Here is a 25496-nt window from a genome sequence, read left to right as displayed (position 1 = left end):
TTGGGGCTACCATTCGTTTGAGGAGCTCCCTAGCTGCTGCTGCCCGCCATTGCCATCGCCCAGCCCTTGTTCCCTAGCGCCTGGCCGCTCAGGCCCCCCCTTGGCAGCCCCGCTCCCTAGCAGACGGGTCGCGCAGCCCCCCTAGGCAGCCCTGCTCCCTACCTGCCTGGCCGCGCAGGCTTCCTGGCAGCCCCGCTCCCAATCAGTCTGGCCACGCAGGCCCCCTGGCAGCCTCTCGCTCTCTAGCTGCCAGGCTGCGCAGGCCCCTTGGCAGCGCACAGGCCACAGGTACCCTTGCGACCTGTTGCCTTGGCTGCGTAGACCTCTTGGCCCTGCGCCCTGCTGCCTCGGTCGCGCTCCATCTTCAGCCTGCTTCTTCAGCCTGCTGTCCCTCTTCAGCCTGCTGTCCTGGCCATGCCAGGCCACCTTTCAAGCCCTCTCCCTTGCTGATTGCCTGCTCTCCCTTGCTTCAGGTTAGGCAGTTTCAGGGCCCTCTCCGGGACTGTTCGACTCGTGTTCTGGGGAGCTGAGATCCTGGGCTGTTTCCACACATTGGCGGAGGTGTCTGCTTCGGCACTGAGCGACCTGTTTGCATCTCACGCAGGCTGAAGATCGAAGCATTCTTTTTACAGGTTTCTTTTGGGTTTTACTTGTGGTTGGTTGCGAGTTCTTGGTGGGTATTTTCAGCAGAGGTAGCTCCTCCCTTCAGGACAGCGTAAACTGAGACAATGGAGGACACTAATGCCACTCCCGTCGCCGAACTGAGGAAGATTGAAGTCACAGTTTCTTTTCCTCCCGACATTGTGTAGATGATTGGGGTAGGAGAGGAGGGTTTTCGTTCGACACACATCATTGGCTTTCTACCCGGTAGAGGCCAACAGCTACGTGACTGGGTGTACACCAGCATGGCTTCTTTGGGTGTCTCAGTTATGGTTTTCCGATTGCTTGGCAGAGGGTACTTTTCTTTTGGCCTTCAGTCTGCAGAGCAGGCTCAAAGAGTACTTATGAGCTCACCGATTCAGTTTCAGAGCAGAGTCATCCATTTGTGGCCTTGGCAGAAGCACTTCAGTTCTACTTCTCCTAGACCGCGACAGGTCTCCTTTTGGATCCTTTTCCCTGGACTTCCTGATGAGGTCAGCTCTTGTCGCAGAGCTGTGGAGCATATGGCTAGTGTGGCAGGTACAGTCATCTCTTCAGGTGCTAGACTTTCCTATGCTTAGTCACTTACTGGCACAAGTGTTACGAGGGTCAGACTCATTTCAGATTTCCCCCCTCCTCGACCTTTGCCTACTTTGATTTCGTACTCCACTGGAGATGGGGTCTAGATGCAACAGAGGGTTTTGTACGAGGGTCTTCCTGATCAGTTCTTTTCTGTCGGAAGAGAGGTCACTTTATTAGGGATTGCCCCAGTCGTCGGCATCGATCAGAGACTCCGGATACATCTCATTCTCTGAGTGACCCAAAACCTACAGCTCATCCTCCAGGCGTCTCTGAGCCTGCTCCGACTCATTCAGCAGAGCGAGAGGAGATTACTTTGGGGGAGCCTCCAGTGAACTCAGAGGATTTGGAGGTGCCTCCAGTGGAACAGATTTCAAGGAGAGCTCGGAGGAGACGGAGACAGAGGGAGAGTCAGTAGTACGAGCAGCCTCCAGGGGTCTCTGAGCCTACTTCGACTCATTCAGCAGAGCGAGAGGAGACTTTTTTGGGGGAGCCTCCATTGAACTCAGAGGACTTGGAGGTGCCTCCAGCACGGAGAGCTCGGAGGAGACGGAGACAGAGGGAGAGTCAGCAGTACGAGCAGCCCCAGGTACAAGCTCACAGTTGGCAGAGAGTTCAGACACATGTGCAGGAGACCCCGGAAAGGGGAGATACAGAGGACCATCCGCAGGCAAGTCTTGACACTGTGTAGGAGATGGTAGCTCAGGGAGTTGAGACACACATGCAGGAGACCCCGGAAAGGGGAGATACGGAGGACCATCCGCAGGCAGGTCTTGACACGGTGCAGGAGATGGTAGCTCAGGGAGTTGAGACACACGTGCAGGAGACCCCGGAAAGGGGAGATGCAGAGGACCATCTGCAGGTAGGGCCTCACACTGTGCAGGAGACAGTAGCTCAGGATTTGATGACTCTTGACACTTCTACCCCGGAGGTTCATATATTGGTTTCTGAGACAGTTATCCAGCTCGAGGCTGCTCAGGCTGCTGCGGACACGGTGATGGATGCCTCTTCACAGCAGTCTAGTGAGAGAGGTATTTCATGACACAGGTCAGAGCCAGAGCTCGTCCCAAGATCTCATGCGCCTGTATGAGGTTCCCTCGAGACCTCTCTCTCTTCCCTGTCGCACAGTACCTTCTTTTGTTGCTATGCGGAGCGTCCTCTCAGACACCCCTCCTAGTACATCCTCGTCCTCGCAGCTTTTCACTCCTGGCTTATCCAGATCTTTTGCGAGTGTGGTCACAGATTTCGCTCAGTACCCAGACAGGCGTGAGGGTTGAGAGATCCTAGCAGATGAGATTGAGCGAGATTTTCAGTCACCCTTGCGTACAGGCACCTCGTCGCAGATTCTTCCTCTCCCTCTCACCTATTCCAGGTGTAGAGTTACGACGGCTCAGCCTTTTTCAGCTCTTCTGACTCCTAGACCTGACCCCAGGATGGTTGACAGAGATCTGCCCGTTGAGTTTTGGTCCTTTTTGGCTCGAGGGGTCTCCACGGACTCCCTCACTAGATTGGAACTTCTCCCGGTATTTTGTCGACGGTCAAAGGAGGTAGAAGAATACTTGGGATCTGTTACTCTATCCAGAGAGGGGCACATTCTTCGTTTCTCCGCAGGCACAGCTTTCGTTCTCGGGGGAGCAAAAGTTGGTCAGCTGAGTTACTCGACAGCGAGATTGATAGACAGCTTTTGAGCATGACTTAGTTTTCATCGGTTCACCGTATTGCCGGCTCGCAGATTCATTCTTGCCTTAGGACTCTTCGACCTGGCTTCGGTGGCAGGGTCTTTCTGTTTCTGTTCTTTGAGGTTCAGGGAGACTTCGATTTGCCTAGGAGTGCCGGTTGGTTTGACTTTCAGCTCCTCAGTTCGCGACAGAGTATTATTCCATTGGATGGAGCCATTTTACGTGAGTTGGGGCAGATTTGGAGCTTGATCAGAGATCAACTTTGGATAGTGACGTCAGAGAGAGTCATTTGTGCCGTTGCCACTGGCATCCCATCACTTCCATCCGATGTCTAGGCTGTCCATCATTTCTTGGAATGTGAGAGGACTGAACGGCGGCAGATTTATTTCAGATGCAGATGGTCGTAGATCCGGAGTTCCTAGATTGCAGTTGCTTAGGGACTCCCTTCGATTTATTTCCTCAGGGTCCCCTCCAGACATTGTACTTATCCAAGAGCATAAGCTCTCCCAGGACAGGATTGACAGATGCAAATCCTTACTCAGAGGACAGAGCCGGACTTATTGGAGCCCAGCGGATGGTACGAGGGGTGGAGTTTGCATTTCAGTTTCAGCCAAGTGGGCCCCAGAGATCACCCAAGAGGGTACACTAGTGGAGAGCAGGGCCTGCTATGTTATTCTTCAGATTGAGAGCACAGCAGTTGGTGTTCTCAATGTGTACGCTCCCACGGATCCAGCCCGCAGACGTGCATTTTGGAGACAGCTTAGAGAGTCCCTTCCTCAGGTAGACACCTGGATTGTCGGAGGAGAGTTCAACATGGTTGAGTTCTCTGAAGACAAGTCAGCCCAGACAGAGAGTGGACTTTCTGATAGGGAGAGAGTGGAGTGGGATAGTTTTGTTTTGCATGCTGGACTTCATGATGTAGCTCGATTGGACGACTTTCGTCACTTGGCTGATAGTCTTCAGTTCTCTTGGTCTGGGGTATGCCATGGCTCCCTCTCTTTGGCTAGGCTTGACAAGATTTATATTGGCCATTGGGGCCAGGCCAGAGGAGGACAGATTGGGATCCGCTCGGGTTATGTTTTATCCGACCATGCCCTAGTCCTATTACAGATTCTCCCTACCTCTCGATTGGAGAGCACAGGCTTTGTGAGAGTGTCGGACTTTGTTTTCCAGGACACAGAGTTCGTGGAACGGTTGAGAGAGGATTGGTTGACAGAGGACACTCTTGAGGATCAGGGCTGGTTGATGTGGGTAGAAGGGGCTTTGGCTCTAGAGTTAGCATGGCCTGCCAATTGAGGGCAAAAGAGGAGAAGGAAAAGCTCAGAATCAGAGATCGGAACGCTAGAGCGGAGGTATCCAGACTTCAGAGATTGATTCAGAGCTTTCCTCATTCTCTTTTCATCAGAGGGCAGCTTTCAGAGGCTAAGGAGAGACTAGAGGAGATTCAGGGCAGGAGGGCCCAGTTCAGGTTTTACTCCCAGTAGACCTTTTGGATCCAAAAGGGGGATAGATGCTCTAGAGAGTTCTTCAGGGCAGTGGGTCAGAGATACTCTTCGGACAGCCTTCGCAGACTTGTGGATGAGGCCGGGTATCTTCAGACGGATCCTCATCGTCTTGTTGAGATCACTTCTGATTTCTATTTCACTCTTTACACCGCCGATCCAGTCACCGAGGAGATGATCAGAGCCAGAGAGGAGATTTGGAGTCATGTCCCCCAGACGTCAGACAGGATGAGTCATGTTTTGGATAGCCCGCTATCACTCATGGAGATCACAAATGCGTTACATGAGCTGCCCAGAGATAGAGATGCCCGGGGGAGGATGGTCTGTCGCCTCTTCTTTTTAGAGCTCTCTGGGATACGATTGGGCCTCATCTACTTTCTGCCTTTTCAGAGGCTCTTGATACAGGATCTTTGGGTGAGGCTTTATGCACAGGTATGATTTGTCTCATCCCGAAAGGGGGAGACAAGACAGTCCTACGTAATTGGAGACCCATTACACTTTTAGGGACAGCCTATAAGATCCTAGCAAAGACCTTGGCCCTTCGTTTAAAGCCTATGCTACCAGATATCATCAGAGCTACTCAGACAGGATTTGTCCAAGATAGGAGTATCTTGGACAATATCTTCACTTTTTGGGAGGCCACTCACTGGGCGAAGGAGAGTCAGCAGGAGATTGCAGTTCTCCTTCTCGATTTTGAGAAGGCCTATGATAGGGTGGACTGGGGTTTCTTGGAGGGCACTATGAGGAGGCTAGGCTTCAGTGATAGATGGATTTTATGGGTCTCCTCACTTTACTCTCACTCTTCTAGCAGGATGGTGGTCTGTGGAGGCAGAGGACCGACTTTTCAGCTATCCAGATCGGTACGACAGGGATGCCCGCTTGCACCTTACCTTTTCCTTTTCGTAGCGGAGGCTATGGGATACTTAATGCAGGCTACCAGTCATGGCACTTTGGGCCTTCATCTACCTATCCGGCAGGAGCAGGAGCTTCTGGACACTGAGTTTGCTGATGATACGGCACTGACAGTTAGAGGAGATGCATATAGTCTTGCTACTGCTGCGGATGCAATTGACAAGTTTTGCCTAGCCTCAGGGGGACTTGTCAATTGGAACAAATCAAAAGGCATCTGGATTGGAGCTCAGCAGGATACACCAGCATGGGGAGGAGACAGAGGCTTTGTATGGATACCCAGAGGTACCTCCACGAGATATCTAGGCTTCCAGGTTGGCATTTAGGTGTCCCTGACGCAACAGTTTGCCCGAGTTCTTGAGAGTATCCAGAGAAAGCTAGCCTACTGGAGTACGGCTAGACTCTCTTTGGCTGGAAGAGCGCTGGTACTCAGCCAGGTTCTACTAGTGACTATGTGGTAAGTTGCGTCATGTTGGTGCTTTCATGCTGACTCCATCCGTCAGGTGAGGAGATTGCTCCGGAACTTCCTGTGGAGTGGTGGTGATGGTTCTGAGGACACTAGGGCCAGGGTTTCATGGGATACTATCATTTTACCCGCCTCGCAAGGAGGACTTGGAGTTCTTGATCCTGAGATGCAGAGCAGAGCCCTTTTAGTCAAACTTCTTGTTAGAGGTTTGACTCCAGGAGATCAGCCGTGGAAACAGTTCCTACTGCATGGGATTCACCAGTGCACCCCCAGAGCAGCAGGCCAGTGGGCAGGTAGAGTCAGTTGGATCTTCGTGATGGACCAGCATTCTCAGCCTTCCTCACCACTTGTGAAGAGGCTTAGTCAGATATGGGATCATTTTCGACAACACGTCATCAGAGCAGTTCCCTCCTCCAGAGAGGAAATTGCCCGACAGCCACTATATCATAACCCCCTGGTTCGATATCAGGGATCTTCCCTTGGCATAGAACTTAGGACTCCCTTAGCCAGATGGCATGCTCAGGGGGTTGTGACAGTCGGAGATTGGTTTAGGGGAGGTGTGGAGATGTCAGAGGAGGTGATCAGAGATAGACACGGGCCACTTGGACAGATTGTTGCCACCAGATTACTGATCATGAGAGATATTCCTTAGAGGTGGAGGGATATGCTTACAGATCCAGACTATGTTCATCCCATCTCTACTTGGTCAGGTTGTTTTAGTGAGTCTGGGCTATGCATTGGAGTTCGTTTAGGACCGGCACCGTTTACTTATTTTGAGACGGATTCCTCTCACAGGTTGTATCCCACTCAGCCCCTGGATCGACAGGAGCTCCTTTGGTAGAGAGTCAGGGTCATTGGCTGCCTGGGTAAGGAATGGGCCACAGATCCGTCCAGGTTGACCATTGCAGAGGATCCTAGATGGAGACTTTGGATTTTTCAGGGTCGACCTCTTGCGGAGCTCGACTGGGACCCAGGTGAGTGGGCGTGGCCTGCTCCGGTGGTAGGCGCTCGTCCTCTTCCTTTTTTCCAGTACTCGACGAGGGCAGGTTACAGGCTTCAGCAGAGAGACTCTCATCACCTACCATCTGCCTCACAGCATTGGCACGCACAGGGACTTACTGCAGAGCTACTAGACTCACTTTTGGGGCATCAGTAGAGCCAGGAAAGTCTCCTACTTTCTTTGGCTTACTATTCATAGGGATATACCTGTGGGTACTTGGCTTCAGCAGATGGGTAGACCCTCCTTGTGTATGCGTTGTCAGCTTGCAGAGGAATCTAGTAAGCATTGTTTATGGAGCTGCCCCAGCTCTAGAGTGGTATGGACATGTATCTTCAGGTTGCTCTCATATGTTACATCCGAGTCCTTTCTGATGACATGGGGTGCCGCCCTTTGGGGGAGAGGATCTGGAGCCTTTGCCCTCTATGAGTCAGAGCCAAGAGACCACGGTTTCTTCATGGCGACACTAGGTCCCATAGATGTTAGCATCATGGAGCCGCAGGACTTACTTTTGGTACCAGTACCAGCTCAGGATTCCAGGCCTACTTCACCTGCAGGTTCAGCCTGGGATTTCTAGCATTACCCTATGGCAGATATGGTGTTCGTGATGTTCTTTTGTCCTTGGGGGTCATTTATGCACGGAGGCTGACATTCTTGCTTCCATTTGGGCGGAGATTATCTTCACTCTCAGGAGTCAGTGGGAGCGGTGTACAGGCACCTCTTTGGCAGCTCGTGGGAGACTTTTATCCTTCATGAGGACATGGGATTGCTCATTATTTTTTCATTTGACCCCTTTTGGGATGTCATGGCATTTTAGACCACCACCTTGGCTTTTTTGCCACATTGTTGAGGCTAGGGATAGAGTACTTTCTCTCCCACCTATTGTATGATTCGTTTTGAATGGAATATATCACTTTCTTGTTTTAAAAAGAATGGGGCTACCTTTCTAGCCCATATTCAATGTACTCAGTGCATAGTCCCTCATGAGCATTTGCTTGGGCATTCTTGTAACTTCAGGCTGCATGTTTGATATCATTGGTGGTAAATATTCAACAAGACTAGGCATGGTAGTTTAAAGAGGTCTAGGGTCAGTTGATGAAGGATACCATAAAGTGTGCAGCATATGAGACCCAATTGGTTGGATCAACAAAGGGGGTTGGGGACCTCTGCTCAAGAAACTTCCACCAAATGTCCTTTGGAGTTACTAATAAATAGATATTTAGTAATTTCTTCTCATTTTGATGGATGAAATCGAGAATGAATTACTGAACATTCTTTTTAGTAATAATTCCAAAGACTTTTGGCGATGGTTTCTTGAACGGCGGTCCCCCTCACCACTCACAGATACTCAAGTTTGGCACAACTACGTCCGCACACTTTATGAGATCTCCAACCAGCCCACAACTGATCTCTCGCACATACCATGGCCGACCTCTTACAATCTTTTAACTAAGGGGGGCATCAAAGATGCGGTCACGAAGCTTCATAATGGACGAGTGAAGGATCATGAGCGTTTATGCATCGAGTTTGTTGCATACGGGATTGATATCCTAGCCCCTATCCTTGCAAAGCTATTTAATGAAGCAGTTTGTCTTGGTTTCCACGCACTTGGCGGCCCCTTAGCACTATCACACCTATCCACAAGGCAAGGGATCCCATGGATCCAAGTAACTACAGGACCATTATGATCGGGCATGTCATGTCCAAGATATAAGCTTCAGTGCTAGATATGGAGGTCAGTCGCTATGCAGAGATGTAGGGACTCAGAGCAGATGGGTAGGCATGAGTTCGACATCACCACGGGACCATGGATCACATCCTGACACTTAGGAGTGTCATAGAGGAGGCTAGGACACGGAGACAGAGGGTATATTGCTGCTTTGTGGATCTCCGCAAAGCCTTCAATACAGTACCTCGAGCATGCCTCATTAGGCGGCTACAGGAGTTGGGATATGGGCCGGAGATAGTTTGGGCTGTTATGGCACTTTATGAGAGGGTTTCTGGTAGGGTTCGACGGGGGATGGATGGACGGATGAGATCGTGAGCACCATTGGGGTCAAACAAGGTTGTCCACTTGCTGACCTTGTTTGGCCTCTACATAGATGAGCTTGAGTCTTTTATGAGGACACTAGGAGGAGCTAGTTGTTCTCTAGCCGGCTACTTGCTCTAGATTCTTTTGTACGTTGATGATGTAGTGTTTTATCCTTGTCCGCTGAGGGGCTCCAGAGACATCTAGATGCACTACTTACTTTTTGCTAGTCCCATGACTTGAAGGTCGATCTGGGTAAAACCAAGGTTATGATCTGCAACACCTCCAAAGCAGTTGCACATAGAGAGCAGTTTACTTTTGATGCTGCATCAGTTGAGATCGTTTCATCATACACATACTTGGGAGTTCTGTTCTTTGGACCTATCTTCATGATGAGACCAACGATGCTGGCTTGCCTGAGTAGAGGTTATGCCTCCCTAGCCCGACTGGAGAGACATTGCTTCCACTTGCATTTTCAAGACCCGTGGACCAAGGTTCTCCTTTTCGACTCCTTGGTCCGACCTGTGGGCATGTATGGTAGCACTTGTTGGGGACACTGGGTGGAATCGAGTGGAGAGATTACAGGCTCTCCTACTTTCACGAATGATATGCAGCAAGCGATTTGTTCGACATCAGATCATTTAGGTTGAGTTCGGGGCATTGCCACTATAGTTAGATGCAGCATTCCAGATTATCACACTTACCTCTACCGCGTGCACACTTATGGCTCATGTACCACAAGGCGATGCATGCTACCTTGGTTTTGGCACTAGCATCTTCTATGGCATTAGCAGCTTAGGGTGATCAGAGATGTTGGTATACGTGCACATATGCGGGTAGTTTGAGAGAGCGGGTTTTCATACAGACAGGCTGCCATCCTTCCAGTACAGCATTGACACTCCGTTTTTCCTGTTCCGCGGCAACGAATTCAACCCAATCATCCGGGAGGATCTCCTATAGCTACACACATTCAGGACCTGGCTAGCACAAGTAGAGCTCCTTGTGAAGCTCAGTTCCTATCGGAATCATTGCTTGAACATTTTAGCAGAGGGTTTCATCATCCCACCGGGGTACGCCCAGATCCGCCTATCACATTCACTCACCATTACCCTTGACAGTTATGTGTGTCATCACACCGACTCCATATCGAGAGTAATCGAGCAGAGGGGATACCCAGGGAGAGTCGTATCTGCACATTATGTGAGCGCCATGAGGTGGAGTCAGAGGAGCACTTTTTCTTATGTTGCCCAGTCTACTACGAGATTCGTGGACGATACCATTGCCTTTTGTTTTGAGGGCCTCTTCAGACTCCCCTTATACTTTGTACTAGATCCCCTTATCATAAAAATATACAGAATGTCACTCATTCAATTCTACATAACATAGATTTTCTTCTTCATAGACATCCTTTGTACCCCTGTTATTACCTTAAAAAAGTGTTGAAAAATAATAACATCCCTCATAATCTCTCAATGTAATAATATTATACATATATAATTATTTATCAAGCACATTTATACCAATATGACAAGAGCTTTCTAGTGTTTTAATAGCATAAATAACAAGATATTTATGGATATGTTTCTAAAGAGGTTTATATTACTATAAATACGTATTAACTTGGGCTTATATATCACTCTCATAAAATACATGTAATATGTAATACTATATATGCAATATGTTCCGAAATATAACCCCATAGATGTGCTCAAATGGGGTTTTCCAATCAATTTGAGTGGTTGAATGACTATATTTGGACATTCAATGTGAAAGTTATGCCACTTTTAATAGTGTTGTCCATGGTAGTTTCGCCAGCGAAACTACCTTGGAAGACCTACTTCAAAGGGGTTTCGCTGGCGATCACGAACACATGCAAACCATGCCATAAAGGCAGCCCTCACCTCAGCATAACTCGGATTCCGATGTACCCTTTGCTCAGCCTGGCAACCAGCCTGAAAATCTTGCAGCCAATTACGAGCCTCCCCCATCAAACAAAAGGAAAGAATCTGCAAAGTACTTCAGGAGCATTCCTGTCTTTAATCAAAGCAGTAAACTCCATACTCTCAATGAATCTTTCAGGGTCTTCACGAACACATGCAAACCATGCCATAAAGGCAGCCCTCACCTCAGCATAACTCGGATTCCGATGTACCCTTTGCTCAGCCTGGCAACCAGCCTGAAAACCTTGCAGCCAATTACGAGCCTCCCCCATCAAACAAAAGGAAAGAATCTGCAAAGTACTTCAGGAGCATTCCTGTGTTTAATCAAAGCAGTAAACTCCATACTCTCAATGAATCTTTCAGGGTCTTCATTGAGTAGCCCATAAAATCTAGGAAATTCATGAGCCACCTTGTCAACTCCAAACATAGGAAAAGCATCAACCAATCACCCCAATACTAATAGCTCTATTCCTTCGTAAGGCTCTGACCTGCATTTAACTTAGCATTCTTTGGCTGAAGACAAAGCCATCGCCAATCAAGGTGGGTAAGGCCGACTGGAACAATTGAAAAAGATCTTCCGCACTAAGCTGCTCGGGAAGGAGGATAAGAGGGAGGGCTGTCGGGAAGGAGGCAGCCGGGAGTAGGAGACGGAGAGGAGGGAGGGAGAAGGTGGCTGAGGGGCTATCGGGGAGGAGAAGGCAGCCTGAAGGAGGAGACGGAGAGGTAGGAGGTGAAAGGGGAGAGGAGGCAGGGAGGGAGGAGGCACATAGAGGGGGTAGTCGGAGAGAGGAGGCGGAGAGGGGGTAGGGGGAGAGGAGGTGAGAAGAGGGAGACATGAGGGGAGGGGGGAGGAGGCGGGGAGGGGAAAGGAGGGAGGCGGGTAGAGGGGGGAGAGGAGGCAGGGAGGGAGAGGCCGGGAGGGGGAGGCCCGGAGGGGGGAGGGAGGAAGGCGGGTAGAGGGGGAGAGGAGGTGGGGAGGGAGAGGGGGAGGCGGGGAGGGAGAGGGGGAGGACGGGGAGGTGGGAAGGGAGAGGCTGGGAGGGGCAGGCGGGGAAGGGAGGAAGGGGGAGGCAGTGAAAGGGCTGAGGGGAGGGCTAAGAGGAGGGGCTGAGAGAGGGAGGGGAGGGCTAAGGGGGAGGGGCTGAAGGGAGAGGGCAGCTAGAGGGGGAGGAGCAGTAGCATGTGCTCACCCATGCAAAAAATCAGAGCCCCATATTTGAATCACACCCTTCCCAGAACCCTAAACCCTAAACCTTGAACCTAAACCCTCCCGACAAACTGACTGAGGTCAGAGCCAGAAACACACCAAAACCACGATTCAATATGCACAAGTCATTGATGGTTTTCAGATTTGCAGAACTGCCATAGACTCCTCTCCACAGACCAACAGACGATCAACCACAAACGTCAAAAATGACTTCTCCATTCTTCAGCAAGCTAGCAATTTCCTTAGGCTTCCAATTCCCTTAGGACAGCCTCCCCTCTTCTCTATGATTCGATCTCCCCTTTTTCCTTCAGCTCCTCTTTTCTTTTGCATGCTCCCACATGATCCCGCGCAGCCACGACTTCCAATCTTCTTTTTCAATTTCTCCCACAAACCAGGCCAGCGCTCTATATTCCATAAGCAGTCTACCTGATCACGTAGCCACCTTGCAGCCCATGCAATTCTTCCAAATCGGCTGAACACCTCACCTCATGCAATTAACCACTCTCCTATTCCCTTTCCGAGAAAACATACACCAAGGCAATAAATGCCCCCAAATACTCAATACACATCCCTTTCAAACAAGCACTTACCCACAATCTATCACATATAATGAACCCATTCTTGACACACGGGAAACTCATATGAACCTCAACAAATGGAAACCACTGATAAAGGAAACCCAAGATACAGGGTAAAAAAACATATATCAAGTCACACAACCACTTCGTCACACATTGGATACCACACATGCTCTGGATTGACTGATGCACCCACAGTGCAACTCATCATCTCCCATGTGTCCTTGCAAAAGGGATATATTTATTTATCTTGAAATATATACAACCATTCATCAAAGTTTCAAAAAAGTCTCTTGTATCCCAAAACCCACACCAAAACTAAAATGTGTACATCTATGTGTCTACCTACCATTGTGTATAGTGCAAAAATTCTTATTACATTTTTTGATCTATCATCGTCACATCAGATCGAGGAGACAGGAACATGGGACCACGTCTGGCCCATCCCAGAGTACGATCACAGAGTTCTTCCAAGTAGAGTAGGTTGCTATCCCAGCCATAGTTAGCAGGAGAGGTAGAGACCCTGAGACTCAGATGTGGCACACCGACAGAGGATAGATGTATAGTTCAAACTCATGGACATCTCCTGTATTTTCAGACCTGACCGGGGCTACCGCGGCGCTCGTCAGGCATTGGGTAGCGGCCAGGAGGGCACGACAGATTACTCATCTAGATAGAAGACAATGATCCATCCATGGGCTTTTTGCCTACACCACCTAGTCCGTCATCGTGTTTATCTTCACGTTCTGTATGCCTACTGCATTGTATTGGATCGGGGACTACGTCTCCACATGAGGAGGATGACGCCAGGATGGTTGTATATGACTATGGTGGACATGTATGATGATATCACTGACTATGTCTACATAGTTTTCTAGCATGGGTTAGGATGGTAGCTTAGTAGCTCCCTTTTGCTCATTGTATCAGGTTTTTCTTCAATCTCATAGACCCATCAGTCTTTAGCAGACTTTAATAAACTTTCTTTTCTTCTTCTCATGGACCAGACATTAATATTCTTTTTTAGTCTCCACCTCAATTGTGGAAGGTGTTACTAGGTCTTGAATCTCAGTTTTCATGATCAACATCTTGAAGGAAATGAATGACCAAAGTGGCTCACTTCTAGCAAGGGGGTGTCATCAACATCAGCAAGTAAAGTAGAGAGGCAAGCAAAGCAAAGTAGATAGGCAAGCGATGTAGGTAGAAGATATCTTGTAGTGAAAGTGGATCTCTTGATAGGTGGTCTATGTATGAGGGGATGTGCTCAGTATAGAATGTGAGTGGGACAAGTGGCTTCGGAGGATGTTAGCAAGATAGAGAAGTCTTTGAAATAAAGGAGGTAGGGTCTCCCATGAGAGAGAGAGAGAGAGAGAGAGAGAGAGAGAGAAAGAAAGAAAGAAAGAAAGAAAGTTTATTAAAGTCTTTGGAAGACCGATGGGTCTATGAGACTATGAAAATCCTGATACAACGAGCTGTGGTAGTGGAGCTACTAAACAAGCATCCATACCAATGCAAAATGCAAAATGCAAAAAATGCAAAAATGTAGAATGGCAGTACTAAGTCTAAGTACAACACAGTCATGTTGATGGTCAACTATATATATCAATCTCAGCATCATCATCAATATCATCATCATCCCCAGCAACAGCAAGATATCAGGATGAATGAGGCAGTTAAGGCATGAAGTCGGCAATAGAGTATTGTCGGCCACTCAGAGGTGCAGTCCTGGCACGTCTCCTGGTCGTAGCTCTGCGTCTAACCAGGGCTACTGTGACCCCCGTCGGTCGGGCTTCGACTCTAAACAAGGAGGGGATGCCTCCAAGTGTGATCTGTGTGTCGGCCTCGAGTCACGGGCTCTGGGTCACGAGCTCTGGGTCACGGGCATGTGGAGGCCTCGTCTCGTTGGGGTCCATGTGATCTAGTTGAAAGAACTCTGTGATAGAGCTCTGAGAGGGATCAATCAAGGAAGAAGTCTGCTCCTGTCTCCGTGCTCAGAGTATCCTCTCGTGGTGTCTAAGTGCCTCATGAATGAAACCTGCCAAACACCGCTGGTCTGGGTAGGAGAGGAAATGGGCTAAAATCCCATAACTATTTGAGAGGAAATGGGCTAAAATCCCATAACTATCTCTGAAGAGGCAGTGGAAACGTCCTCGGATCTCATAGTACACAGGACACCTGAAGATGAAATGCTCCTCTGTCTCAACCTCCTGTATGTCACATAGTGTGCATATGCGTCGCTCCTTGGGTAGTCGCTCTGCTCTGCCGCTCTCGATGCGAAGTCTGTGTGAAGAGACCCGGAACTGCCCAAGAGAGATTCTCATCGAGTGGGGTAGGTGAATCTGTGTGTATCCTGGTGGGTCAATGAAACCCTCCGCTGTGATATGTAAGAAGTGAGCTTTGTAGAAGCTAAGCTTCACTGGGAGTTCACCGACAAAGCACACCCTTGTTTGACCCCGATGCTACTCATGATCTCGTCTGTCCACCCGGATCGTGTCCGAACTCTGCCAGAAACTCTCTCGTAAAGTGCGATGACAGCCCAAATGATCTCGTGGTCATAACCTAAGTCCTGTAGGCGCCGTATGAGGCGGGCTCTCAGGACCGTGTCAAATGCCTTGCGAAAATCCACAAAGCAACGATAAACCCTTTGCTTTCGTGACCTCGCCTCCTCGATGATACATCTGAGCGTCAGAATGTAGTCCATGGTTCCATGATCACGCCGGAATCTGCCCTGTTTTGCTGCTCTGAGTCCTCGACACTCTGCAAGTCTGCTAACCTCGGAGTCAAGTATTGATGCATAAATCTTGGACATGACATGTCCAATCATAATGGTCCTGTAGTTCTCTGGGCTCATGGGATCCCCTACCTTGTGGATGGGTGAGATACTGTTAATGGTCCAAGTGTGTGGAAATCCCAAACAAACCGCTTCATTAAAAAGCTTTGCTAAGATCGGGGCTAGGAGGTTAATCCCATATGCAATGAACTCAGTGCATAGTCCCTCATGATCCTTCGCTCGGCCATTATGAAGTTTCATTACAGTATCCTTTACCCCTCCTCTAGTGAAGAGGGTGCAGGATGTGGGACGAGGCATGTGTGAGAGGCTAGGGATTGGCTGATGGGATGTCATAAAGTGTGCGTGCATAATCAAACCAGATCTGGGTGTCAGTGAGTGGCGGAGGGAACCGTCCTTCTAGAAATATCCACCAGAAGTCCTTAGAGTTGTTACTAAACAAAATGTTTAGTAGCTCCTCCTCGTTTCGATGAACGAAGTCTAGTTTCTTTCTCCGTACTAGTCTACGGTATTCACGTAGCGTATCTGGTGCGCTCGGAAGAAGACTGTTTTTGGTTTTGAATTTGAGTTGACGGCGTAAGGCCTTACACTCATCATCGTACCAACTATTACAGGGTATGGTTCCAGAGCGGGTGATGTGGGAAAAAGCGTGAATGGCAGCCTCGTGTAGTGAGTGGGTGACAAGGGCAACACGATCCTTTAAAAGGGGTATGAAGTCAATATAAGCGAGAAGTATGTACAGACGGCCAGAGTAAGAAGGTGAGTGATCTCGATCAAAGCGTATATCATGGTAGGTGGAGTAAGCACTAAGTGGGGTGGAAGGTGCTGTGCGAAGGGAGGTGGAGATGCGAAAGAAAAGGTATGTATGATCAGCCCCTGGGGGGAGAGGTGCTACAGTGAAGTTAGTAATGCGAGATGTGAATACATGGGATCCCATGATGTAATCAACAACACTGGAGCCCCCCCAATGTGGAAAGCATGTGAAACCACCTAAAGCGGGCCATCTGTCATGACCATTATAGATAATGAGATCATGTATCCTGCCTAGGTCTAATAGGGCCTGCCCATAAGATGAGAATGGACCTAGCGTGTCAGCCGAAACCCGTAGCATACCTGCCTCCTCAAGGTCAACATCTGCCAGTAGAGTGGAATCATCTCTGAAATCAAGAAGTAGTACCTGACGGGCCCTTGTCCTTGCATTGAAGTCCCCCACTAGAAGGACTTCTCTGCGGCTGGAAAAGTCAACGATGGACTGATAAAGGGTAGCAAATGGGGATGTCTCATCATCACCTCGAATATCTCTGGCAAAGTGGGAGGTCTCCGGGAGGACGTAGCAAACTGCGGCGACAAACAGATCCTGGCTGTCCATGTGTCGTATCCGGATCCAAAGAAATCTGGAATGTGTATCTCTTTGCTCTACTGAAATGATCTCCCGAAGTGTGGATTTGAAAAGGACTGCAACTCCACCTGAACCTCGAACTCCTCCTATACCCCTCGTCTCATCTCTGTAGGCAGACTCCCATGTATATCCACTGACTATTGGAAGAGGGCACTCTGGACTCTGATGTGTCTCTATATAGAAGACTATGTCATGGCCTGTATAGGATTTCGAGAAGTTTCCTAGTTCTGGCCATAAGGTACCATTACAGTTCCAAATGGTGCAGGACAGTGTCTCGGATATCTGAGTCTCATAGACCCGGCTTCCCTATGTAGAGGAGGGGGTAGGTGTCCTACGGGGGCCTGTAAGAAGTCATCCCTCTCGTACCACTGCCCACTTCCCCTCCTTCCAGGCCTGATCCTGCTGCTGCAGCAAAGAGCGCCTCTTTTCAACCTGTAGAGGTGTGAGATCCTCATCCATAGAGATCGCTGGTTGATCTCAAAGGACTGACCTGCGTCATAGAGCTGAAAGTCGTGCCTGAGTGTCATGAAATCGTATGATCAGGGGTTGCTCTCAGTTGGGATCTCTCCCCACCCGCCATGCCCTCTCTATCCTGTGCTCAGCCACACCCAGGGTAGCGGTCACGAACGCAGTCGCATCTACCATCGGTGTAGCCTCAGTGCGTGGGATCCCACGTACTCTGATGTTGAGAGCCTTACTGGCTCTTTGCTGCTGCTCCATGAGGGTAGCCGAAACGGTGACCCTTGCAGGTTCCTGTTTCACCACGTCAACCCATCTGGAAGTCTCCTCAATAGCAGATTGCATGCTCGCAATTTGTGCCTCGACCACCGGGGTACTTCCTGGGGCAATGTGTATGGCTGTGACCTCCTGTCGGAGCTGCATGATATTCTGTTTGAGTCCCTGAAGAAGACCCGCCTGCTCCCGAATGGCCCTAGCCTGCTCCTATATGATGCGGCTCTGGTTAAAGCGGACCTGCTCCCGTGCGAAGTGAGCCAGCTCCATCTCACGCTCACGAAAACTATGTATCTGGGGATGAGCATTTTTCGAGCGAATACTTCCGAGCATCCGAGCGAAGGAAAAAAAAAAGCTTCCAACTATGCAAAAATATGGTAAAAATAGATCGGAACAAAACATAGTTTCACTTAGAAATATGCAAAGTATTATAGCAATGCCTATTTTATACACAAATCTTTACATGAATATTTAGGAATGGTGAGTAACATAATGGGATGGCTTTTGAAGAAACCCACATGTAGAGTAGACTTCTCTATGAGAATTCCCTTATGATCCTTCATACAAATTTTACTTTTAATAGGGGTTGACATTGAAAACCTTCTCTCAACCTAGCCTCATGAAAGGGTTTATCCAAAGAAACCTCATTGAAGCAAGCCATCAAGGTAGTTTCACTGTGGCATGAAAGAGTGGGACTGAGTCCGGAAACTAGACGGTGGTTGAGTGAGGAACGGAGATGACAGTGGAATGGATGAGGCAGTCCCAACAGGGTGTGGGAGGGTGGGTTGATTGAGAGGGAGAGGGGAGAGTGAAACGTAATGCAGCACAGTGTATGACACCTCCGAAGTAGGGGTCATAAGCTATGTGAGAGCTGTAATAGGAGAAGAGGGAAAGGGAACAACAACCGGCGCCATGGGAATGAGTATGTCACTGATCGTAGATGTAGATGGGGCTGAGACTGGAACTAGAGCTGGGCGTGAAGCGGGGACTGAAGTGAAGTAGAGACAGAGATAGAGGGAGCTGAGGGTGGAGCTGAAAACGAAACTGACATTGTAGCGGGAGTTGAGGTTGAGGTTGAGGTAGAGATAGAGGGTGAAGAAGCTGAGGCGGGTCCTACCTTTGCCTTGCTGTCTACTCTGAGTCCACTTCGGTTGTAACGTGTGTTCACATCCTCCAAATTCAGTTGTGTCGTTTGCTTTTTTTTGTTGTTATTTTCGTCTTTCTTGGCTTTGTCCCCCATTTCTCTTGGGGTGCGAGTGCAGATCTTAGTTTTAGTGTTCAGTCGGGACCGGGAGCACCGGTTCCCTCCCATAATGGGAGGCACGTCCAGTGCGAGGTGGTGGAGAGGTAGGGCGGAAGCTTGAAGTGGAGAGGAGTAGAGAAGGGGGGCGGGGGGGCGGTGGATGAGCGAAAAAGGAGGGAGGGAGGTGGCTGAGTGAGGGGGTAGCGGAGAGCGAGGGGTGGCTGAGGGGAGCGAGGGGGTGAGTGGGGGTAGCGCGGAGTGAGGGGTGGTTGAGGGATTAGCGGGGAGCGAGGGACGAGGGAGCGTGAGCGTGAGCGAGGGGCGAGGGAGCGAGAGCGAGGGGTTGAGCGTGAGCGAGGGAGCGGGAAGCGGGAGCAAGGAGCAGCGGGGGTTGAGCGAGGGAGCGCTGAGCGTGAGCAGCAGGGGGCTGAGCGAGGGAGCGGAGAGAGAGAGGGAGCGGGGGGTAGCGGGGGGGACTGAGCGAGGGAGCGCTGAGCATGAGCAGCAGGGGGGGTTGAGCGAGGGAGCGTGAGCAGAGAGAAAGAAAGAAAGAAAGAAACTATTATTATCGTCCTCTGGGGGCCTGAAATCGACCCAATGGAATGTTACAAAAAGTCTCCTTCTTTGAAGAAGGGTGGAGTGGACAGCTAGCATGTTGCTACCTGTGTAATACATTGGTCATGGTATGCAAGGACCTTGGTAATGTAATTGCCCAAGGTTGCGAGGTGAGGATGGGAAAGCAAGCTCTCCAAACTATTGTGATGGTGCGTGACATTGCTGAAATCTTCTCTTAGATGCTCATATTGCGGACATGTCAAAAGAACATGTGCCTCATTTTCCACTTCATCGAAGTTGCATAGCTGGCAGAGTCTTTGTTCCCTTGATACTCCTTCCCATGCTTTTTTCTCCACTTCTAGGGAGTGTGATCGAGTTCGGATGATTGCGATGCTTCTTCTTGCCCTGAGAGAGATAGGTGTGCATATATATTTGTGTGCTTTGTTCTCTTTCTGAGAGTATGTGGTCCAATAGTTGGGGTTGATATTCTCATAATAATATTCATATTTGGTCCTTTTCTTCGCTGATTGCCATTTACTGTGTAGTGCTTCTAAAAGGGCTGTAGAAAATATCCTTTTCTCCTCTTCCCTTGGCATTGCATCTAGGTAAGAAGCAACTTCCCATCTTTGGAACCAGCCTTTAATGTCATACCCCCATCCAAATGATAGCATCTTGCTCTTGTTTGTTTTTTGAGGTCTCTTGCTTGCCTCCCATGCTCTCTTTGGTAGCCTATGTGCTTGCATATCTTGAATCCTCTTTATATATTTGAAGACTCTTTCCAGTGCTCTCAGCTCAATGGGTCTGCAACCAGTTTCAAGAAGCATGATTGAGTATGGTGTGGTGGACTTAATTCCTAAATGCCTTTTGAGAAATGACTTCTGCAATTTCTCAATGTCATTCCATTTTGATGCTGAAATGCTGCCATACCTCCACACCGTAAAGCACTGTGTTTGAATGACATACGCATCAAATAGCACACGCCTAATATCCCATCTCGTGGTGTCATTGTTTCTGCAGTCATTTTCAAAGCGGTAGTACTTACCCTATCTTGCATCAATCCCCCTCTGAACACAATCTCCCCATCTATGGTTAGATGGTACATCTATCCCCAAGTATTTGAAAGTTTGCACCCTCTCGATTTCCTTCTTATCATACATAATGCTTGGGATGTTGGCTGGCTGTATTGTCTTTATTACCATCATTTTGGTCTTATTGACATTAACTGTTAGACCACTCTCCATGCAAAATTTATGGAGGGTGTGCATCGGCGGCTGCATATTCTCTGCTATGTAAGAGAAGAAGACCACATCATCTGCATAAAGCAATAGTAGAATGGTATATCCACATATTTGGGGACTCGTTGGCTGCTCTCCCTGTAGCATCATATGAATTAACTCTTCCAGCTTGTCTATGCATAGACCAAACAATGTTGGGGATAATGGGCAGCCTTGTTTGACTCCCATGTTACTATAAAATGTGGCTGATAGCCCATTATTCCCTTTTAGTTGGCATGCTACTTTCTCATATATTCTGAAGATTGCCATTCTCAGATGATCAGGCACTTCTAAATGCACCAATCTTTCCCACAAATGGTTCCTGGGGACAGTGTCAAATGCTTTTGTAAAATCAATAAAGCAGCAAAAAAGGAGCTGTCCTCTTAGCCTGCTTTCTTCCATTAGTACCCTCAAAGTAATCAAATGATCAGCTGTACTGTGGTTCTTCCTGAAGCCTGCTTGTCCAATGGCTCTTTTTCTATTCAGCTCGGCCTAGAGAGAGAGAGAGAGAGAGAGAGAGAGAGAGGCTGAGCGGTGAGGAGGGGCTTGAGGCAGAGAGGCTGAGCGAGGGAGGTGGAGAGGCTGAGCGACGGAGGTGGAGAGGCTGAGTAATAGAGGGAGGGGCTAGCGACGGGAGAGGGAGGCTAGTGACAGAGAGGTTGAGCGGGGAGGCTAGCGACGGAGGTGGAGAGGCTGAGCGACAGGGAGGCTGAGTGATAGGGAGGCTAGCGACGGAGGTGGAGAGGCCAATCAAAAGAAAGCAGAAGCAGGTAGCTCTAAAGAAGCACACAAAAGTTGGAGAGAGAGAGAGAGAGAGAGAGAGAGAGAGAGAGAGAATTTATTAAAAGTCTTCGGAAGACCAAAGGGTCTATGTGACTAAAAGAAATCCGATACAACGCTCTGATGATGGGTGGAGCTGCTAGACGGGCATCAGTAGTCATGATGAGTATAAAAAATAAAAGCCCATAACCATGAACATCACTATAATGGTATCAATACATAGAGAGGAAAACTCTCCGAGGCAAGGCATCAGTCCTGAGAAGGGGGCACCGCTATGTGAGCTTGTTGTGGTGGCAATATGGCTCTGCGGGGCAAACAGGCGCCACTGTCACCCCTGTGGGTCATGTCTCCGACCTAGTGAGCAAAGAGGGAAGGTCCCCTAAATATGATCTGTGCCTCAATCTGTTGGTGATCATGTTGTATCTTTGGCTTGGGTCGTCGCGGCTGTTGTCTCCATAAGTCGTGCTATTTGGTTGGAAGAACTCAGTGATCATGCTTTGAGAGGAGGCTAACTGGGTACCTTGATCGCGCTTACGTATTTGGAGCAAAGACTCCCTGTGCCGGACAACCTCATGAATGAAGGCCATCAAGCATCTCCCCTCCGCTCGACCACTCTCAATACGATATGTGATGAAACTAGAACTATCTGATCAATATCCTCAAGGAGTGTATATCCTAACGGATCCTGCTAAAATATGTAGCCTGTGATCTTGATAGAAGTAGAGCTTGATGGAGAGCTCCCAGTGCTAACCAGGTCCTAAGTGTGTGTAACTATAAGAGATCCTCTCGGATGACCTAGTTCACCTTGTGATATGTAAGCGGGATGGAGGTAGTCCCGATGCTGTACTGGAAGGGGGTAACCCATCTATGTGGAGTCCCAAGATCTTAAACGATCTGCATGTGCGTGCATACCAACACCTTTGGTCACCTATGCCGCTAGTCCCATGGATGGGACAAGGCCAACCTAGGAAGCCTACGTCACCCTGTGGTGCAAGAGCTATACTGTTTAATGCGGTAGAGATACATGATAACCTAAAACGCCTCATTGAGATGTAATGGGGATGTTGTGAACTCAGCCATGACTATCTGATGTTGGGATTGGGGCTTACTACAAATCATCCTTGAAACTTGACAACCCGAACACTCTCAACTCGATCCCACTCTGTTTGGCACCCAACAAGGGCTGCCATACATACCTGCTAGACGAACCAAAGAGTCAAAGAGGAGGGTTTTGGCCTACAGGTTCTAGAAGTGAAAGCAAGTACAAAATCTAATTGCAATATGCAAATGATAATACATGTATTACATAACCTTTTTTTTTCTTTTTCCATGTTGATTTTACAAATGATCTTACATTCATTTCTTATTCTACCTACATTTCCTATTGTTTATATAGACAATTGATAAGAGGCTAAGAGCACTAATGGTAGCTGAGACTCCACGAAATTTACCTAAGGAAGAATTGGCCAAGCTTGTAAGTAGTACATTTACTCAAGAGAACTATCTATAGCTAGTTAATATGTTTTTTGTTTTTTGCACCACAATGGATATAATGCTAGATTTTAAAGTCAAATTTGTAGAGAGCAATTGCGTATTTCTTTAATGCTAAAATGTTTAACAATGTTGATTGCTTTTAATATAATCTCTTAAAAATCTCATTTAAAAAACAATAAAATTCAATATTATCATGTCTCAACAAGAAAAGGAAATGGCAAGGAAAGAGATCATCCCAAACCCTAAATTACACGAGTAAAACCACAAAATTTATGTTGATGGGATTCAATCCTGCATAATATCACAAAAAATTCAATGAGGAGGTGTGTAAGGCAAGTTATTACATACTCTATTAATTGAATACAAATCCCTTAATCCCACATGTCTGGGCTCTGAGTCTAGTTACTTATAGTTGTCCCACCCAATGATATTTGACCAATCTAAGTTCAGATCTGTTTATGATATGATCCACCTTGTCATCCTTCATCAAGAATGAATATACGAATATCCCTTTATGGTTAGGGTTAGGGTTTTTAACCCTTGTCTGTTTCAACACTCTGTGTGTTAATGCTATGCACAATATGAATATGTGATATTAAGATGAATCCTTACCACCTTCCCTCAAGATCAACATCATTAAGTAGGGCTTCCTTAACATGGTGATTATGGGAACTTCTTTGTTGAATACATATGTCTACTGCGTGGATGCAAAAGATGGATTTCTATCTCTCTTATTTTCAAGTAAAGAAACGCCCAATGGACTAACGTGGACTATTAATACTATCTCACCCATCCACAAGACAGGGGATTCCATGAGCCTAGGAAACTACATGACCATTATGATTGGGCATGTCATGTCTAAGATTTATGCATCAGTGCTTGATTCTGATGCAGGGGCTTAGGGTATATGGATAGGCCAAATTTTGATATGATCATGAGACCATGGATCACATTCTCACACTCAGATGTATTATTGAGGAGGCAAGGGCAATGGAAGTAGAGGGTTTATTGTTGCTTTATGGATTTTCGCATAGCCTTTGATATAGTTTCAAGAGCTCGCCTCATTAGATGCTGTAGGATTTGGGTTATGACTAGGAGATTATTTGGGCTGTCATGCACTTTACGAGAGATTCAAATAAGCTTTGGATGAACGGACGAGATTTTGACTACTATTGGGGTCAAACAAGGGTATCATTTATCACCAACCCTATTTGTCCTCTACATCGACGAGCTTAAGACAGTTAGGCAAACACTAGGGAAAGGTGGTTGCTGTCTTGATGGCACTCTGATTCAGATCTTGCTATATGCAGATGGTGTGGTACTCTTATCGTCTTTAGGGGAGGGACTCTAGAGGAACTTAGATGCACTATAATCTTTCTATGAGTCGCCTGATTTGAAGGTCAGCCTTGGTAAAACCAAGGTTATGATCTTTAATATATCTTGGGCCGCTATGAATCGGGAGCAGTTTTCTTTTGATGGCTCACCGGTCGAGATTGTCTCATCATACACATACTTGGGGGTTATCTTCTCTGGACCTATTTTCATCATGATATTGGCAATGCAGGATCGCTTGAGCAGAGGGCACACCACATTTGTTAAATTAGAGAGGCAATGCTTCCACTCATACTTTCACGACCCTCAGACCAAGTGCTTACTTTTTTACTCCTTATTCCGACCAGTGGGGATGCATGGTAGCCCTTGTTGTGGACCAAATCTCTCAGATACTGAGTGAGCTCACGTAAGCCAATCACACGATAGCTTAGGCAGAGGGTTGATGCACATGTTATGCTTGGGAAATTCCCTTCTTTGTTCAGATTGGGACATTCCCTCCTTGTTCAGTTTGGGACATTCAGTTGATGTACATATTATACTTGGGGACATTCCCTCCTTGTTCAGATTGAAAGCGTGACCGACAAGGGTCACGGTCATCCTTGTCAGACATATAACTATGACTAGGAGCTAGTTCATGATTGCATCCATACGTAGCCAGTAGCATTCTATCTCTGATTTTATGCTCTCTCTCCCCCACTGTTGAGGAGGGGAGATAGAGTGGACCATATTCGTGACATTAGAGCATATTTCACTTCTGATTCACATGATAAATTATTTAATGATGATTATGATGATAGTGATGATGGAGAGGAATATTATTTTGATATGACTATATAGCATTTAGCTTTTGTTTTCTGCATGGGTGTTGATGCTCATTAGTAGATCCACCCTTTGCTTGCTTATATCAGGTTTCTCAGTCTCTCATAGACCCATAGGTCTTTCAAAGACTTTAATAATCTCTCTCTCTCTCTCTCTCTCTCTCTCTCTCTCTCCCCATCTATAATGTCCAAGATTTATGCATCAGTGCTTGATTTAAGGAGGCAAGGGCACGTAAGCAAAGGATTTAGTTTTGCTTTGTGGACTTCCGAAAATCATTTGATATAGCCCAAGAGCCTGCCTCCTCCGACGCCTACATGATTTGGGTTATGACCAAGAGATCATTTGTCATGGCACTTTACGAGAGTCTTGATCAGAGCCCGAGGGTCTGGGTGGACAGGAGATCATGAGCACTATGGGGTCAAACAAGGGTTTCCTTTATCACCTACCCTGCTTGGCCTCTACATTGACGAGCTCGAAACAGTGATGTAGACAAAGGGGGGATGGATACTCTCTTGCTGGCACTCTGATCCAGATATTGCTATATGTAGATGATGTGGC

At 47.9% G+C, this 25496-nt stretch overlaps 1 protein-coding gene across 1 annotated transcript in view; it reads left to right on the top strand.

Moving 5' to 3' along the window:
• The window catches only part of LOC147884554 (uncharacterized), a 122980-nt gene that overhangs the window by 96416 nt on the left and 1068 nt on the right, over positions 1–25496 (top strand). The window lies entirely within an intron of this gene.

The sequence above is a fragment of the Dipteris shenzhenensis genome, chromosome 26 (assembly GCF_047967505.1).
Source record: "Dipteris shenzhenensis isolate YYH24624 ecotype China chromosome 26, Dip_SZ_1.0, whole genome shotgun sequence".
Taxonomy (NCBI): domain Eukaryota; kingdom Viridiplantae; phylum Streptophyta; class Polypodiopsida; order Gleicheniales; family Dipteridaceae; genus Dipteris; species Dipteris shenzhenensis.
Note: the sequence above shows the minus strand (reverse complement) of the source record. Positions and strands in the feature narration are given on the sequence as shown.